Here is a 17,892-nt window from a genome sequence, read left to right on the forward strand (position 1 = left end):
TGAAAACTGTATGGACCAGAATATTGCCTGATATAGTGCTGGAAGATGAGCCTCCTAGGTTGTAAGGCACTCAAAATTCACAGTGGCACCAAGAGTGGACTCCAACATACCAGAGATCGTGAGGATGGCGCAGAACCAGGCAATGTTTCATTCTACTATACATGGGGTCTCCATGAGTTGGAGGTGACTTGTGGACAATCACCAATAACATATCAACAAATCATTATCTGCAATTATTTTGTTATAGGTACTTTTGTTTTGTTTTGTTTTTAAGTGCATTGCTTGTCTACAGCAAGGTAGCGAGGAAGGCAAGACTTTGTCTCATGTACTTTGGACATGTTATCAGTAGGGACCAGTCCCTGGAGAAAGACATCACTCTTGGTAGAGGGTCAGCAAAAGAGAGGGAGCTCCTCAATGAGATGGATTGACACAGTGCCCGCAACAATGGGTTCAAATATAGCAACAACTGTGAGAATGGCGCATGATTGGGCAGTGTTTCGTCCTGTTGTACATGGGGTCGCTATACACCTAACAACAACAACATCTCCATTGGAATATAAGTATCAGAAAACCCAGGACATCGGTCTGCCTTGTTCCCAGCTGTATTCCTTAACATATTACTGCCCGGCACATAGTAAGTGGGATGGTAAGGTCTATCTATTATCTCTAAGGAGCCCTGGTAGTGCAACAGTTAAGCTCTCAGCTACTAAATGAAAGGTTGGTGGCTTAAAGCCAGCCAGCGGCTCCACAGGAGAAAGAGTTGGTGATCTGCTTCCTTAAAGATTACAGCCAAGAAAACCTTATGGGGCAATTCTACTCTGTCACACGGGGTCACTGTGAGTTGGAATCGACTCTTGGACCCAACAACAATAATCTGTTTCTATCTCTATATATACACAAGGATAGGTATAGAGAATGTTGTTGTCATTAGCTGCCATCAAGTCGGCCCCCGACTCATGGTAACGCCATGCACAATGGAACGAAGCTTTGTCTGGTCCTGTGCCATGCCTATGATCTGTTACGGACTGGACTGTTGTGATCCATAGGGTTTTCATTGGTTGATTTTCAGAAGCAGATAGCCAGGCCTTTCTTCCCAGTCCATCTTGGTCTGAAAGCTCAGCTGACACTTGCTCAGCACCATAGCAATGTAATTATTTTTAAACATCGTCAATGCCTGTGCATTTGGGGGAATTACTTACTCTAGCTTAACATAAAAAGAGGTGCCTGTACACCCTTTATCTTATGCATTTTCCAGGTAAATGAGGACCAGGAGAACCACCCTTTCCTTAGCATGCAACCTTGGTTTGTTTATATGTGTTGACAGATCATTTTCAAATTCATGTCTCAAAGGCTTTGTGCACTGATAACACCTCTCACGGGTCAATACTTTAACGTCCATTTTGCTACAACATCAGATGTTTCTACCATTCTGAATTTGCCTTTTCTAACCCAGTGCTGTTAAAACAACACATTGCTGATGAGAATTTTTGACCTATCAACAATGGACTCAAACATACCAACGATTGTGAGGATGGCTCAGCACTGGGCAAAGTTCTGTTCTGTTGTGTATGGGGTCACTATGACTTGGAGCTGACTCATGGAAGCTCACAGCACCACCATCAACAATATATATGGTAACCTTTCACTGTATCAGCAATACTAAAACCATCTGTGTACTGTATGGAAACTCTGATCCTCAAAAGTGTTCCTGCTTAAAAAATAATCTAACTGAAGTCTCTGTTTCAGGCAGAACTCAAGCCCCTCTCTGGTATTTTAGCAACTTTGCAGATCCACTGGGAGTATGCCTCATATTTTCCAAGTCCTCTTGGATGGTGACTTTGACATCAAACGAGCTTCTAAGCAGGGCTTCCAACTGGTTCCTTCTGGTTCAAACACCTGCTGAGAATTTGCATTTCTAACAAGTTCCTAGGAGATGCTAATGCTGCTGGTTTGGGACCAGTTCTGAGAAGCACTAGGAGAGCAGTGGTTCTCAAATTTATTCTACATAAGAATCACCTGGGGATCTCGCTAAATTGTAGATTCCAATTAAGTATATCTGGGGTGGAAATGCAAATACTCAGAAGGGGTTCGAACCGAAGGAAGCAATTTGAAGCCCTGCTTCTAAGACACGCTGCGGAATATCTTCACTGGAAAGTGTTAAGAATAGAATAAGTAACAGCCCGTGCTACGTGAGGCGTCACAGCTCTTAAAAACTGGAGACATAACCGATTCGCCCCTTGGGATTTGCTCTAGCTAGGTGATTTTCCTACTTTCGCATAATAATTAGTCCTCCAAAACGGTCGAGTTTTGCCCTCAACAAACAAGATTATCTTGCGGGGGATAAAACGACATTAATCAATTTTAGAGGAGATATATATATATGTATATATTTTTTCCTCCCATTAGGTATACAGCAGACTCACTATTAAATTTTCAAGAGAAGTTTAAGACCAAAAAAAAAAGGCCAATGGCTTCTGGGAAATATTTCCTGATGTGTTTGGCACTTTCAAAATTTTTGCTCTTTTTCCTTTTTTATGTAAACCCTCCCCTGGTAACTGGCATTGGGGTATTTCTGAAATTCATTTACTGCCATTTTGTTGTATTGTCCAACAGATTGTTTCTAGTACCTTCTGATGTGTGGCAGCTGTGTTTTAACAATTCCAAGTGTACCATATGAAAGTAATCAGAGGCACTAACACACGAGTGTCTGCAGCTCTGGAGGTATTTCCTGCATGTGGGATTGCTGGGCCATGTGATGTTCAAGTTTTGCGTTTTATTTTAGATGCTGATGTGTTCTCTAAATATATGTAGAATCATTGCATGTTGGTGTTTGCAGATCCACCTCTTAATGGACATAGCTTTCGACAAGGGCAAGCATACTAAAATCTGCATTCAAGGGCCATTTTAACAGAGCGCAGGGTATATAACACGTTAATCTGTGCAAAATCATCTCTCAGATTCTCCAAGGAGGAAATAGTTAAAGTTTAGCGTTTTCTCTGATAAGGTGAAGCCTGGGTACAGTCGTAATGGCTAACTCCATAGTCTCCTAACGTGAGCAGTTACTGGGAAGCATTGCACAAACAGGAGTTTTATTATAGTAAGATTGCACTGTACTTAAAGTAGATATCCCTGCGTCCCCTCCAAAGCGGGAAGAATGGAGTTAAGCTACAGGATCTGCTCATTCAGCAACTGTGTCTTATAATAAATTAGAGTTTTGATAAAAGGGTTGCTTTGTTTATCCTAGAAAGTGGAGTCAGGTAAAGAGTAACCAGACGAAAAGTGTCTTTCAGAGCACGGCTTGTCAATAAAGCAGTGCGGTGTGCAATCCTGAAAGAAGATACAAGGATATGAACGTTTTATTACCTGCCTGATTGTCAAATAAGCAAGGAGGCCAAAGATAAAGCTGAAAACTCAAGACTCCAAATGTGGCAGATGCTGTGATAAGTCATATTTTTAGATTTAAGTTGACTTTATCACATATCCAATTCCCCAACACTTTAGCAACGTTTATGAAAAATGTAAACTCTTTCATTGTTTTACTATGTATTATGTATTCCAATATTTTAGTGGACATAAATATTTATATATATATAAATGTGTATATATATATATATATAAATGTATGTATATATATATATATGAAGCCCTGGTGGTACAGTGGTTTAAGAGCTCGGTTGCTAACCAAAATGTCGGTAGCTGGAATCCACCAGCTGCTCCTTGGAAACCCAATGGGGTAGTTCTACTCTGTCCTGTAGGGCTGCTATGAGTTGGAATCTACTTGATGGCAATGGGTTTAGTTTTGGTTTATATATATATAAAACCATTGGTTCAGTGGTAGAATTCCTGCCTTCCATGTAGAAGACCTGGGTTCAATTCCTGGCCAATTCACCTCATGCTCAGTTACCACCCATCTGTCAATGGAGGCTTGCATTTTGCTATGATGCTGAGCACGTTTCAGCAGAGCTTCCAGACTAAGAAGGACTAGGAAGAAAAGCCTGGATATCTACTTCTGAAAATCAGCCAATGAAAACCCTATGAATCACAACAGTCCAGTCCGTAACAGATCATAGGCATGGCACAGGACCAGACAAAGCTTCGTTCCATTGTGCATGGCGTCACCATGAGTCGGGGGCCGACTTGATGGCAGCTAATGACAACAACATTCTCTATACCTATCCTTGTGTATATATAGAGATAGAAACAGATTATTGTTGTTGGGTCCAAGAGTCGATTCCAACTCACAGTGACCCCGTGTGACAGAGTAGAATTGCCCCATAAGGTTTTCTTGGCTGTAATCTTTACGGAAGCAGATCACCAAGTCTTTCTCCCACTGGGTGGGTTTGAACCACCAACCTTCCGGTCAGCAGTCGAGAGCTTAACCGTTGTACCACCAGGACTCCTTAAGGATAGAGATAGACCCTACCATTCCATTTTAGCATGCCAACTTCCCTTTCCTAGCTAGTTGAGTTCCTCTTCCCAAACGTGTTAGATGAGGGGCTCTAGGACCCCGTGGAGGGTGACCCAAAGCCTGCGAGCATCTGTTAGTCCATGTCTCTCCGTGGTGTCCCCTACTGCAGGACCTCAGCGTGTGTCTGGCCAAAGCAGAACATTCGCTGTTCATTAAAACGGTGATTCCACAAGCGTTTCGTGACTCCCCAGCTGCTAGTATAAGGCACAGAGTAAATGCTGGAGCTGGGGCCCACCTTCGGGGGATCACTCTAGAATTAGGAAGTAACATTTTCTGCACCGCTTTGTCCACTGCTTTCCTTTGGCCTCCGTCAGGGCTCCACGGGGCATTGGGCCACATGGAGCCTTAACTCCTCGCTGACGGAGTCTCTTTGGAACATCAAACACCAGAATAGTCCATGTTTTCCAATCCAGAAAAAAATTAATTGTTCAAACTTTCAACCCTACCTTTCCAATTCTTGACTTTCTTCTGGGCCCACTTGCTCTATTTCTTTGCCCAGATAAATACAGAGAGACCATGAACGGAATTATCCTCTTCCCCCCAGCACCCTGAAATGCTGATACATTGCGAATCTTTACCGGAGAGTCTGTACTGACTGCGCATTTATCACCTGCAAGTGGTAATACGGAAGACTTGGCTTTTTTTGGTGTAGCTTTAATCTCTGACCTTATTATCGTGCGTGATGTGGCCTAACAGAGAGACCGAGATGGATAGGTTGATCGATGGGTAAACAGATGTTGTTCTGAAAGGGAAGAGTTAAAGATTAGGACAATATTGAATCCTTGTGGTTCTACCTCTCATTTCTGAGCCGTAACTTTGCCTGTTTTTCTCAAGCAAGGAAAATTAGAAACAGTTCCTGAAAAGTTGCCATTTGGGTCAGCTATTTCAATTTACTCCACAGATTCTTCTGGGGGTGCTCAGGATGTGCAAGGTACTGCGCTATGCAGGAGAGAGACACAAAATGAGGAAATCAAGAGTCCTTGCCTGCGGCGCCTCATCATCTAGTATGAGGGCAGGCATGTAAAGAAAGGGACTTCCAGCCCGAGGGAAAAGCTGAGCAAAGGCCCTGAGGTGGGAACTTGGATAGCATGCTTGCAAATCAAGAAGGTGATTGATTTGGTTGAAGATTAAGCTGTGTGGAGAAATAATGGGAGGGGAGAGAAGAGAGCAGATAGGAATAGGACCCAAAACCCACTGTCGTCCAGTTGATTTCAACTCGTAGCAACCCTATAGGACAGAGTAGGCTGGTAGGTTCAAACTGCTGACCTTTCAGTAGGAGTGAAGCATAAAGGAAGCGTCGATCCAAATTTTGGGGCATTGAAAACCAGGCTGAGGTTCGGACATTGCTTCCTAAGCGGTAGAGGGCCACCAGAGCTTGGGAGGGACAGCGACACAATGACCAAACCTTTCTCTTTCCTAGTCACTGCTGAGGTCTTCAATTAGAAAACTCATAAATGATTCAGGGACCCTCAAACAGCATCTCCAACATCACCCACATTTTGTGAGAACCCAGTGGCTTTAAAATTTACAAAATCACTACAGAGGAGGCAGAAAGTACATTGAAAACCCGCATTTTCCTCCTCTAGAAGATGTGTGTATAGGCATCTGTGATGGTTAAGACTGTGTGCCAACTTGACTGAGCCATGATTCTCAGTGTTTATATGTGATCACTCCCATGATGGAATTTGCTGTGAGTAGCCAATCAGATGAAAGGGAGTTTCCTTAGGGGTGTGGCCTGCATCCGAACGTAAGTAGACATTCTGGCTTTTTGTTCTGTCTGGATCCTGCAGCTGCCTCCTGTTCATCTGACCTCTGGTTCTTGGGACTTGAGCTATCAGCTTATCTGCCGATCTTGGGATTCGTTGGCCTTCACAACCTGTGAGCAGGAGCCTTGCTCTCCGACCTGCTGATCTTGGGTACGCCAGCCCCTGTGGCTACGTGAATCAAGAGAAGCCTCTGTCCTGATCTATGGACTTGGGACGTTGCAGCCTCTACAGTCGCATGAGCTGGACTTGGGATGTTCCAGCCTCTACAGTCACTTGAGCTGTTTCCTTGATAGAAATCCCTTTATATACACATATACATATACACATACACATACATATACACATACACATACATATACACATATACATATATATATACGCTTTACTGGTTTTGCTTCTCTAGAGAACCCAGCCTAAGACAGCATCATTAGTCTTGCACCCAACCATGGAGGAAAGAAAGTTTGTCTCAGCCACTACATCTTCTCTAAACCGTGCATCTTCACAGACTAATCTCTGTCCCAAACCCACCTGGAAGAGGGGGACTAGCTCTCCCCCATCACCTGCTCTAATTGGCTTAGCTGAAGCTTCACTTGTGGTTCAGTGGTAGATTCTTGCCTTTCAAACAGGAGAACTGGGTTCAGTTCTCGGCCAATGCACCTCAGCACAGCTACCACCCATCTATCAGTGGAGGCTTGCATGTTGCTATGATCCTGAACAAGTTTCAGCAGAGCTTCCAGACTAAGAGGCACTAGGAAGAAAGACCTGGTGATCTACTTCCAAAAATCAGCCAATAAAAAACCTATGGATCACAATGGTCCAATCCACAACTTATCATGGGGATGGCACAGGACCAGGCAGCATTTGCTCCATTGTGCATGGAGTTGCCATGAGTTGGGGGCCAACTCAAGGACAGGTGACAATACAATAAAGCTTCAGCAGAGGTAGATGGCAGGGTGTTAGATAAAATCAGTGTTAGAATAAGTGGACAACCCCCTTTGGGTGCGTTTCCTGAGGGGCAGACTTTCATTCCTTTGCCCTTTCCTCCCCCACCAACCTAAAAGCTACCTGATTGTTTATCTGTGAGATTCCTGGGGGTCAAAGCTTGTTATGTTCCATGGTTGGAGCTAAACACCACGAGTAGCCCAGGAAGAAAAAAGCCTTGAACTAAATTTACACTAAGATATAAGTGACTGACCAGTGGTGGTGGTTGGCATCGAGTCGATTCCGACTCATGGCGACCCCATGTGTGCACGGTAGAACTGTTCCATAGGATTTTCAAGGCCGAAACCTTTCAGAAACAGGACAGCAAACTTGTCTTCCAAGGTGCCTCTGGGTGAGTTCAAACCACCTGTCTTTGGGCTAGTAGTTTAGCTCTTAACTGTTTGTGCCACCCAGGGCCTCCTGTGACTAATGCTACAGAATGATGTCTCGGTCAGATTCCCAGCAGGAAATAGATGGCATGCTCAAATTAGGATGATTGGAGAATTTAATAAACGGACTATTTGCAGAGTTATGAGGAAGCCAGGAGGGTCAGTGCAGGATCCTGGGCTAATAAAAGCACAGCTGTTACCAGGGCTAGGTTTGGGGGGAAGGGGAGGGGACAGTTACTGGAACCTGAGATGAGAGAGTCATGCAGAGAAGCTGCCGTGAGAGGAACTGGGATCTTCAGACAAGGGACACCTCTGACCAAGGTCACCCTGCAGGGAGAGAGCCAGGGACAAACTGCTTGATCTCACTCTTCTCCCTCCCTTCCATCTGTCCCCAGCCCTCCCCACTGCGGAACTCAGCCAGAGCTGGAGGGCATGGGAGCCCAGGGATGAAGGATGAAGCTCTTGTGAGTCAGCTTCCCTGTGCCACAGAGCCTGGTAGATACACGGGGAAAGCAGATCCCGGTGGGTGAACGCACACCAGCTCCAAGGGCAGGAGGAAGAGAAGGAAAAAGGGAGACAGACGTGGAGGACGGAGGACCGAAGCGTACAGTCCAAGTGTTTTCCAGAGAATTGACCCTGTTCTCAGACGTGCACGTGTATGCGCACACACACACCACACTCAGGCACACACTTACACACACTCATACATACACACCACACACAGGGACACACACACTCACACATACACACACCACAGGCATACAACTACACACACACACACCACACGCACATATACACACACACTACACACACACACCACACACAGGCACACACACTACACACAGGCATACACTTACACACACACTCACACACCAAACACAGGCACACACTTACACATGCTCACACATACACACACACCACACACAGGCACACACTTACACATGCTCACACATACACACACACCACACACAGGCACACACTTACACATGCTCACACATACACACCACACACAGTCATGCACTTACACACACACACACACCACACACTCACACATATATACACACACCACACACACAGGCACACACTTATGCACACTCACACAACCACACACAGACTTACGCATACACACACCACACACTCACACATATATACACACTCACCACACACATAAACACACCACACACAGGCACAGACTTACATGCACACTCACACAGCACACGCTCACATATATACACACACACAGCACACACATACACACACATGCACACATACCACACACAGGCGCACACTCACCACACACACTCACACATACACATCATTCACATATAATACACACATACCACATACACACTCACCACACACACTCACACATACACATCATTCACACATATACACACATACCACATACACATGTACACACACATCACTCACACATATACACACATACCACACAGGCACACACTCACACTCACCCCACACATATACACACACCTCACACATACATACACACATACCACACACATACATGCACACCGCACACTCACACGCACATCCATGCACAGATGTAAACACACCACATACTAATACACACACTCTGTCACACACACCACATGCACCTTTCAAAACTCAAGCAACATAATGGTGGATCTTTCTTGTTCCTTCTGAAGTTGAAAGTTGAAAGGAGACATTTTTCAGCACCCCTTGTTCTCTAAGAGGGCCGCCCTCCTTCTCAGAGGAAAACCGTTGTTGTTAGTTGCCATTGATTCCAGCTGACGGTGATCCCACGTATGCAGAGTAGAGCTGCTCCATAAGGTTTTCGAGGCTGTGATTTTCGGAAGATCACCAGGCCTGTCTTCTGAGGTGCCTCTGGGTGGGTTTGAACCACCAACCTTTTGGCTGGTAGTCCAGCACTTGACCGTTTGCCCCACCCAGGGACTCATTGAAACTCAGCTGCTAGTGAGACCCAAAAGCATGGACTCAACCCTCTGTGAGGTGCTATTCGGTTTTCTCTTATGAACCAGTTGGGGGTCCGCCTGAAGAACCACAGAGAGAGCAAAACCTTCCTTTCCTCTTCCCGCAAGACTGCCTTTCAGGCCATACACAGTCAGCCTCAGATGGAAACCCAAGAGTTCCCGGAATCTCCCACACATCCCTCTTCTCTGTTCCACCCCTTTTTCCCTTCCCCCATGCGAGGTTCATCCCGGATTCTCTCCTGGGAAGCTTCTTTGAAATCTATAGTCTGTAAATCTTCAGTTTGCCCCAGGAGTAAGATAAGATTCTTCTGCCTGAAATATTCTTCTGCCTGAAGCATCTGTAAGAGGAAACTTTCTCTTGCAAATAATGACCATAACTTTGAGGTATTATTATGCTAAAAAAACCTCTTCCTACCGCTGTCTCCCCACCCCCTGAGGGGTAAAGGAGGCAGAAGAAACCTCAAACCTGTTCCGTTACACTGACTTTAAAAAACCAGTTGTCATCAAGTGAATTCTGACACACGGCCCTGGACAGGGCAAGTGGTTAACGTGCTCGGCTGCTAACCAAAAGGTTAGATGCTTGAGTCCACCCAGAGGTGCCTCAGAAGAAAGGCCTGGCGATCTACTTCAAAAAAATCAGCCATTGGAAACCCTATGGAATCTGACACGTATGGGGTCGCCATGAGTTGGGATGGACTCGAGGGCAGCTGTTTTTAAGGAGATCAAGATAAATAAGGCATGTGAAAATGCTGTGAACGGCAAAGCTCTAGAAGCAGGACAAGTATTTTCCAGAGAGTTGCCTCCATCAGGGGCCGGCAAACTTTTTCTGTAAAGGGCTAGATTGCCAATATTTTTGGTGCGGTTGGTCATACAGTCTCCATCTTAAGTACTCAGCTCCACCATTGTGTAGGGCAAAAGCTGCCACAGACAAAACAGAAACACCTGGGCCATAGTTTGTCAACCTCTGGGGTAAATTTATGATTTCATCTGGGAAGAAGAATGGGCAGAAAAGTCAGAGACAAGTAAACTCCTAATAACATCTTCTATTTATTGGGTACCTAGAGTCTCTGGTTGGTGCAAACCCACCCAGCAGCACCACAGAAGAAAGTCCTGGTGATGTGCTTCTGTAAAGATTACAGCCAAGAAACCCCTATGGAGCAGTTCTTCTCTGACACACATGGGTCGGCATGAGTCAGAATCGACTTGACGACAAGTTTGGTGTTTTGGGTTTTGGGTACCTTCTGCGGTTCAGGAAACCCTGGTGGCTCAGTGGTTAAGAGCTATGGCTGCTAACCAAAAGGCTGGCAGTTTGAATCCGCCAGGCGCTCCTTGGAAACCCTATGGAGCAGTTGTACTCTGTCCTGTAGGGTCGCTATGATTGGACTAGACGAATTGTACATGTCATGAAGTGGAGAAACGCAGTTTGATGATAACAGTTGACAGCAGGATTCCTCCTAGAAAGAGAATATTTTTAAGGAAAGATATCCTGACAAGTGCCTAGGAATTAGAAAGTGAAAACAAGGGTTTTGGGGTGAGGAGAGCAGCTGTATTTGAGAAAGGAGGAGTCATACTATGTATTCCAGACAGGAATTGAAAAGACAATGGAGTCTGCTACATGATTTTCAATGCGACCCTACCCTGTGACCCTCCAAATCCTCAGTAGCGTTTTTAACTCATGAAATATTGAGAGCGAGGGTTTTTTTTTTTTAGAAACCAGTAAGGAGGCTGGGCCTCACCCTGGACTCACTTGGGGCAGACTTTATGTACCTTGCCAGGATTTGCCATGCAGAGGCAAAGAAAAACATAAAAACGTAAGCCCTAGAAACACCTAGGAATGACAGAGAGGCCTCTGGCCTGCCACAAGCCATGGAAATGTGGTGTGGAACCATTGAACCAGATGTCCGCAGAGCCAGGCCGCCAGCTGGAGTCTCCTGCAGCAACCCGCGGCATATTGTGATGTAAATAACGATGACTATAGCCATCTTATAAAATATGCCAAATACTTTCTATCAAAATGTTGAAGTTTTTTAAAAGGTTACTAACTACGCCATCATTCTATTGATTATGAAGATTTTTCTTTTAAAGAAGAAGGTGAGTTACTGACACTTTTACATGGTTTTAACGCAGATGTATCCAGATTTTAACTTTCTGGGATGAAACGGTTTCCTAAAATGATCCGTTCTTTTTGTGAAAACGTTCTTCATACATCATACTGTTTATAATCACATTTCCAAAAAAATCCCATTGCCACTTTTGGTTAATAAAACAAAATAGGAGTTAGCAATTAGCACTGAGCACTGGAAGAAAGCATGTTCATAATAATAAAAGCCTCCAAATAGCCTGTCCGTAAAACAGTGGCCTGTAAATGCATGTGTTCATGTCTCCGAGAATGAGTGGTGCTGAGGGTGCTGGGAGCAGCTACTTGCTCATGTACAGTGGCAGATTCTTGGCACATAGTATTGAATTTTTGGCTGAAGGACAGGAGTGAGCCCTGCTAATGGTGGCTGAAGAAAACATTTCAGAATGTCTTTATTTTGTTGGACAGACACTGTGATTGAGAAGAAAGACTTCCTACTAGGAAAGAGTTGCTCTGAATTTGAATTTGGATTTCGCTACTTCCTAGTTCTGTATCCAAGGTTCTAACTAGGTCCCTATGAGCCTCAATTTGATCATCTGCAACCTGGTAAAAATACCTGTCATGGATTGAATTGTGTCCCCCCAAAATATCTGTCAACTTGGTTGGGTCATGATTCCCCGTATTATATGATTGTGTACCATTTTGTAAATCTGATGCAATTTCCTTATGGGTTGTAAACTCTATCACTATGATGAGGTTATATGTGATTTCCTCATGTGTTGTAAACTCTATCACTAGGATGAGGTTATACTGATGAGGTTTACAAGATTAGTATCTTAATGCAATCTCTTTTGAGATGTAGAAGAGAGAAGCGAGCAGAGACACATGGGAACCTCATACCACCAAGAAAGCAGTGCTGTGAGCAGAGCGCATCCTTTGGACCTGAGGTTCCTGCACAGAGAAGCTCCCAGACCAAGGGAAGACTGATGACAAGGACCTTCCTCCAGAGCCAACAGAGAGAGAACGCCTTCTCCTGGAGCTGATGCCCTGAATTTGGTCTTATAGCCTACTGGGCCGTGAGAGAATAAACTTCTCTTTGTTAAAGCCATCCACTCGTGGTATTTCTGTTAGAGCAGCACTAGATGACTAAGACACTATCCTTCACACTTCACCTGGCTGGTGTGAGATTTACATGAGAAAAGTTATGCAGGGGAAGTTTTGTAAATTGATATAGAAATACAAGTTGTTTTAAACTGGCATCGGAGATGTTAGTAATCGTGACACACTGTCAACTATATTTTCAGGTTTCATTTAGAAGCCTTGGTGGCGTGATGGTTAAGTGCTCGGCTGCTAACCAAAAGGTTAGTGGTTCGAACCTACTCAGCAGCTCTGAGGAAGAAAGACCTGGTGATCTGCTCCCATGAAGAGTATAGCCAAGAAAATTCCATGGGGCATTTGTGCTCTGTCATGTGGTGTTACTATGAGTTGGAGTCAACTCTACAGCACCCAAGAACAACAACAAAGCCTAAATCTGCTTAGTCAGTATGTGTGTATTTTAGGAATATAAGTCATACATGTTAAAATTTCTCCCTGTGTTACTCACTGTTTGCAAACTGATTGTGAATAGAATGAGAGCCAATGATAAATTGTGGGTCGCGTGGTTGTCACTAATGGTTGCCCACCGGAGAAACATCTATCCCTTCTCCTTTCTCTGTTAACAGAGCTTATGTTTCATGTCTATTTCTACTCTCTGGGTCTACATCCTTAAGCAATGGGACCTTAGCAAAGCCAATGTCAGCAACTGCATTCTCTTCACCAGGGGTGGCCATGTAAGTCAGTTAGGACTATGGAATAAATAATGATAATGAATACTGATTGAGCTTTTACTACATGTTAGCCACTTTCTAAGTGCCTTGCATATATTGACGCTAATCCTAACAACCCTATGAGGTAGTCTCTCTAACCATCTAAGTTTTACAGCTAATGAAATTGAGAGCTAGAGAATTTAAAATACATACCCAAGGAAATGAGTTGCAAAGCCAGAATACAAACCCAGGCAGTGTAGCTCAGAGCCCAGGCTATTGCCACTATGTATTACTAAGGAGGACATCTCCTAATGACTTCTAGGAAAGGTCTCCTCAGTGATAAGAAGAGTCATACAGCTTGTTTGCTTCTGCTGGACATCTGATGACTGCAAGTGATGCCTGGAGTAGTGGCAGCCATCTTGTGTCAAAGAGGGGCGCTAAGCTGATACACTGAGGGTAGCTGAGCAGAAGGATGGAAGAATCCTGGGTCTTTGATATTGTGTTGAATCCTCCACATCTCATACGTCTCCTGTGAATTTAACCCCGAAAACATGTCATTCATTTGTCCTTGTTCCATTTTTATTGCCCAACTCCAGATTTCTACCTCTTGTCGAGGCTCCCAAATGGTCAGCCTCAACTCCCCTGCTGGCCCCAACATAAGAAGTCTCAAGCACAGATCTCGTGATGCTTTTTTGCTTTGGATGGTTCCAAAGCTTGGAACCATGGTTCCAACATTTGGTTTCACTTGGGATGGTTCCATTGCCATCCAAACAATGCCTTTGTTTCTTAAGGTGATGCTCAGAGGCCTTTTCTCGCAGCCTCTTCTCCAGCTCTTCCCTCCATGTACCCTGGCATTGACCAGCGTGAAACTGCCCACTTTTGCATTTCTGTGCTGTCCATTCATGAGGTTTCTTTTGAGTAAATTGTTCCCGTCTACCATTTATTCTTCGCCAATATTCTTCTCTAGCACCACAATTCAAATGCATCAATTCTTATTCAGTCTTCTTTATTCATTGTCCAAATTTCACATGCATATGAGGCAATTGAAAATATCACTGTTTGGGTCAGTCCTCAAAGGGTTATCTTTGCTTTTTGACACTTTACTTTGTAGTAGATTTGCCCAGTGCAATACATGGTTTGATTTATTGACTGCTGCTTCCATGGGCATTGATTGTTGATCCAAGAACGAAATCCTTCCCAAAAAGAGGAAGATCCTCAAGGATGTAGATTGACCCAGTGGCTGCAACAATGGGCTCAAACGTAGCTACAATTGTGAAGACAGTGCAGGACCGGGCAATGTTTCCTGTTATACATAAGAGCACTATAACTTGGAGCCAATTCGATGGCATCTAACGAAAACAATCACAGTTTACATACAATTTTGCCGCTTGCTAACATTTCTAATTACTATATAAGGCTTTTTTAAGTTTAAAAAGTGTTCATGATATATTTTTAGGGAGCCCTGGTGATGCAGTGGTTAAATGATACGGCTGCTAACCAAAAGGTCGGCAGTCCGAATCCACCAGTAGCTGGTTGGAAACCCTATGGGGCAGTTCTACTCTGTCCTATGGGGTCACCATGGGTTGGAATCAACTTGACGGCAAGGGGTTTTTGGTTTCTGGCGGTGGCACAGTGCTTAAGCGTTCTGCTGCTAACTTAAAGGTCAGGGTTCGAATCCACCAGCAGCTCTGCAGGAGAAAAGACCTGACGATCTGCTCCCATAAATATTACAGCCTAGGAAACCCTATGGGGCAGTTTTTCTCTATCTGTTAGAGCTGTTATGAATCGGAATTGACTCGATGGCACCTAACAACACCACTCTTCTCTGGCCTGGCAAACTCAGTGTATCTCAGGGCAAAGCTCAGATTGCACCTTTTCCTTGTAACTCAGCCACCAGCAGACTTTTTGCTCTGCATGAGTTTCAATAAGCATGCTTCCATCAGACAAGCATGGGGGAGGCAGGAGCTGCCTGGGTAATTCAATTATCACCACCCCTAGCTCCATAGAAGTGCCCGAAGCCTGAGGACATGACCCCAGCTGAGCCAATGTGTCCCTTCCCTGACATCTTTTGATCTGGGACCAGAGAGAGCAGGTGCTAAATCTCTCTGCCATTCAGCCAGGGGGGAAATGATTATTGTCCAAAAAAACAAAGTCAGCCCAGTCTCAGACTGTTCTAAAGACCGCAAGTCAGTGGAACAATGTTCAGAGATTTTGTTTTTTTAAGTTTGTTTTAATTGTGGTGAAAATATACATTACAAAATATACACCGATTCAACAATTTCTACACGTACAGCTCAGTGACATTAATTACATTCTTCAAGTTGTGCGGCCATTCTCGCCATCCTTTTCTAAATCACTCCACCACCATGAACACAAACTCGCTGCCCTCTAAGCAAAAACTTCTCGCACCCTCCCTACAACCCTGGGTCACAATGGATAATCTTTGGTTTCTATATATTTGCTTATTTCCTATCACGTGAGATCATACAGTATTTCTCCTTTTGTGACGGACTTATTTCACTCACCATGGTGTTTTTGAGGTTCGTCCACGTTGCGGCCGGCTTCAGACTTCATTTCTCTTTACGGCTGAGTGGTATTTCATATTGTGTAGATAGCACGATCCTTTTACTAGATTTTTCTAAGAAAAATTTGTCACCCAATTTTATACACAAAGAAGTATTTTTTATGTATATGAATCTCAGAAAGGTGAGGTGAGGGCGAAAATAAAAATGCCACCCATGTATTTGTCTTGAAAAATTCAAGCGAGGAAGCAAAAATCAGAGAACTCAATACTTGAGAAGTTGAGTCATTAAGGACTAATTGTAATCCAGAATTTTTGTTTGGTATCAAAATTAAGCACAAATATAAAAATAATTTTGATAGAAAAGATATATAAAGATAATGATATAATAACATTGATCTGGATATAAAACCACAGGTCTTATCAGCAAAAACAGGAGACAAAGATAATCACGTTACACATCGTGATTAAACATTTTTTTTGAGGTTCTGGCTAATGCAGTGAGGTAAGAAAATTAAATGAGGTACAGATGAGAAAACAAATAGGACGATATGTTATTTATGTGGAAAACTGGAAAGAACCCATTGAAATTTTGAAACAAATAAAGTTTGTTGTTGTTGTTATTGTTGGGTGCCAGAGAGTGGATCCCAACTCATAGCGACCCCATGTGACAGAGTAGAACTACACTAGCATTTTCTTGGCTGTGATCTTTACAGAAACAGATCACCAGTTCATTCTTCCGCGACACCTCTAGATGGGTTCGAACCACCAACCTTTTCTTAGCAGCCAAGTTACCTTGTGCCACCAGGGCTCCTTACGAAAGTTTAATAAGCTCATTATGTATGAAATGAATGTGTATGTTCAATATACAAACTTGAGGAGTTTCTCCTGTGTTTCAGCAGTACCTTATTAGAAAATATAATGAGGAAATAAACTGTTGTGTCACAATGCTTTAGGGCACAAGTTGGAGGAGAGAGAGTTCTTAACTAGAGGGTATTTCTCCCAGAAGCAAAGCTGATGTTAGGCATACAACAGGAAGAGTCACTGCAGAATCATTAACACGACTAACAAAAAAATATGCTAACTAGCTAAAAAAAGAAAAAACTCCCCCCTTAAGGAAACTATTTCCAGAAAACTTTTCCAGTAAATTTTACTGAGGAATATAATGACTGAGGAGCCCTGGTGGCACAGTGGTTAAGAGCTTCGCTGCTAACCAAAAGGTCGGCAGTTCAAATCCACCAGCTGCTCCTTGGAAACCCTCTGGGGCAGTTGCACTCTGTCCTGTAGGGTTGCTGTGAGTCGGAATCGACTGGACGGCAGTGGGTTGGGTTTGTTGGTTTGTTTATAATGACTGAATGGAGAAACAGAGGGGAAGGAAGACTTGACATCGGAGGAAAGTCAACGCCTCCTCAAATAATCCTCAAACGTAATGACAGTCCGTCAGTCCCAACATATGCTTTCTTTAACACTTCATGACGACTTGAGATTCCTGTGGGGGCAGTGGTGGTTCAGTGAGAGTATTCTCGCCTTCCGTGCAGGAGATCTGCCAATGCACCTCATGCACAGCCACCACCCATCTGTCATTGGAGACTTGCGTGGTGCTATGACGCTGAACAGGTTTCAATGAACCTTCCAGACTAAGACGGACTAAACCCATCGCCGTTGAGTTGACTCTGACTCACAGCAACCCTGTAGGACGGAGTAGAACTGCCCCATAGGGCTTCCAAGGAGTGGCTGGTGGATTTGAACCACCAACCTTTTGGTTAGCAGCTGTCATGGATTGAATTATGTCCCCCCAAAAATGTGTGTATCAATTTGGCTGGGCCATGATTCCCAGAATTGTGTGGCTGGCCTCCCTTTTGTGATTGTAATTTTATGTTAAAGAGGATTAGGGTGGGATTGTAACACCACC

The sequence above is a fragment of the Trichechus manatus genome, unplaced genomic scaffold, assembly GCF_000243295.1.
Source record: "Trichechus manatus latirostris isolate Lorelei unplaced genomic scaffold, TriManLat1.0 scaffold00025, whole genome shotgun sequence".
Taxonomy (NCBI): domain Eukaryota; kingdom Metazoa; phylum Chordata; class Mammalia; order Sirenia; family Trichechidae; genus Trichechus; species Trichechus manatus.